The sequence below is a fragment of the Salvia hispanica genome, chromosome 5 (genome assembly GCF_023119035.1).
Source record: "Salvia hispanica cultivar TCC Black 2014 chromosome 5, UniMelb_Shisp_WGS_1.0, whole genome shotgun sequence".
NCBI classification, from domain to species: domain Eukaryota; kingdom Viridiplantae; phylum Streptophyta; class Magnoliopsida; order Lamiales; family Lamiaceae; genus Salvia; species Salvia hispanica.
Window position 1 is genome coordinate 18,784,498 of NC_062969.1, and position 2,306 is coordinate 18,786,803.

Below are 2,306 nucleotides of genomic sequence, written 5' to 3' on the forward strand. Positions count from 1 at the left end.
TTCTTCTCCACGTGATGCTTTGAGTACTAGACCACAAATCTTCTCTCTGGTTCCCGAACTGTATCCCAATATCAGTGTGGGCTGATCTTACTAGAATACTAGGACTTAAATAAAGAAGACAAAAGAAATCCTTTTTGGAATAGGAGAGGAATTCGAAAATCTCCTCAGGCCACATATTCGGCTTCCATGGTGAGAGTCTGTAATGCATTTCTGCTTTACACTCTTCCAAATTACAACTCCACCTCCTAAGGTAAACAAATATCCGGAAGTTGATTTCCTCGAATCTACATCATCAGATTGAAAATCTGAATCTGTATATCCTAAAGGACAGAGCTCGGCTGCATTGTAAACTAGAACATAATCCTTAGTCCGATTAAGGTACTTGAGTATGTTCCTTTACGGCAGTCCAATGTCCTTGGCCAGGATTTGATTGATATCTTGCTACCATGCCAACAACAAAGCAGATATCGGGTCTAGTACAAAGCATAGCATACATGAGACTACCAACCGCCGAGGCATATGGTATTCTTCTCATCTCTGCTATCTCAGATGCCGTTTTGGGAGACATCTCTTGAGATAAATGGATGCCATGCCTGAAAGCAAAGCATGACCCCAAAACGAAACAGGTAACCGTGCATAACTCATCATCTCGAGCGGACCATATTCAATAAGGTCATATTCCTTCTTTCAGCCATGCCATTCTGCTGGGGTGTGCCCGGCGCAGTCGTTTGGGATTCAATTCCCACCACTGATAAATAGTCCAAAAACTCGGCACTTAGGTATTCGCCTCCGCGATCAGATCGCAGGCTTTTGATACGCTCTACTTTAGACTTAAACTCCTTGAACTTGTCAAAAGTTTCAGACTTGTAGCGCATCAAATAGATGTATCCGATTTTCGAGTAGTCATCTGTAAAGGTGACGAAATATCAAAAACCGCCTCGGTTGACATTGGTCCACACACATCAATATGAATGAGCTCAAGTACTTCCTTGGCCCTATTCCCCTTTGACCTAAAAGGTCTCTTAGTCATCTTGCCTTCGAGACAGGATTCACACTTCGAAAACGGTTTCTTCTCAAGACCTTTGATAAGATCTTGATCAACCATCACATGAATCCTTCTTTCGTTGGCATGACCAAGTCTAAGGTGCCATAAGTACGTTTCATTCATTGAAGTTGAAGGTTCTTTTCTTTTCTTAGAAATTTTCGATGTAGCATTGAGTTCTGATTTACGTTGATTAAATTGTGTAGAAGTGATTGTGTACAGATTGTTTTCCATGATACCACACAACAGATATAAGAACCATCTTTCTTAATAACACAATTGTCATTAAAAGAAATCGAATATCCATCAAAAGACAATTTAGAAACCGAAATTAAATTTCTTCTAAAAGAAGGTATCAACAAAACATTCTTCAAAATAAAAAATCTATCACTAGAAAAACGCAAATAAACGTCTCCCACTGCAACGGCCGCCACTTTCGTAGCGTCGCCTTAAAATTGGACTTGATTCACGATCATAAATGCCTCGTCACCCGCATTAAGTCGTAGATCAAAACATATAAAAGGACTGGGCTGCTCCAATATCACGAACCCAAGTACGAGTGTAGATGTTGAAGCCAACATATGACTCGACTACTAGAGCATGGTGCATACCTGTAGCCTTGCCCTTCTTAGGACAATCTGGCTTCCAATGACCTTTCTCTCCACATTTGAAGCACTTTCCAGTAGGCTTCTTGTCACCCCGATGTTTCTTCTTTCCCTTAGCATTCTTAGTTGCCACTTGCTTCACTTGCTTTGTTCTTAGTAAAATTTCCCCCGCTCGAGGAGTTCATCAAGTCCTTTGACTCAGGGTTTGCACCCTCATAGAACAAATAGTAAGTCTCCGCTTCTATCATCCTGTGGTTTGGACAAGCATCCAGCAGCCCCTTGAAGCGGGACCAATAAGAACTCAGAGACTCATCGTATTCTTGTTTGCACTCCTGAATCTCCTTCTTCAAGGCATTCGTCTTGTTAGATGGAAAAAAGTAATCCAAAAATTCCAGTTTAAAATCCTTCCACGTGTTGATCGAGTCCGGTGGAAGCCTCAGCAACCAAGTGTTCGCCTCTCCTTTGAGAGCAAACGGAATTGCTCGAAGACGGTAGTCCTCTTCGTCCTCTCGGGTCGCTTCGAATCGCCGTGGGACCATGTCCGAAAAGTTGGGGGCCATGGAAATAAATCAAGGTGGGGACCATGTCCGAAAAAGGAGACGAAAGTGCGTAATAACTAACCCCGATTAACCCAACATCGCTTCTTCAACCAAATTTGC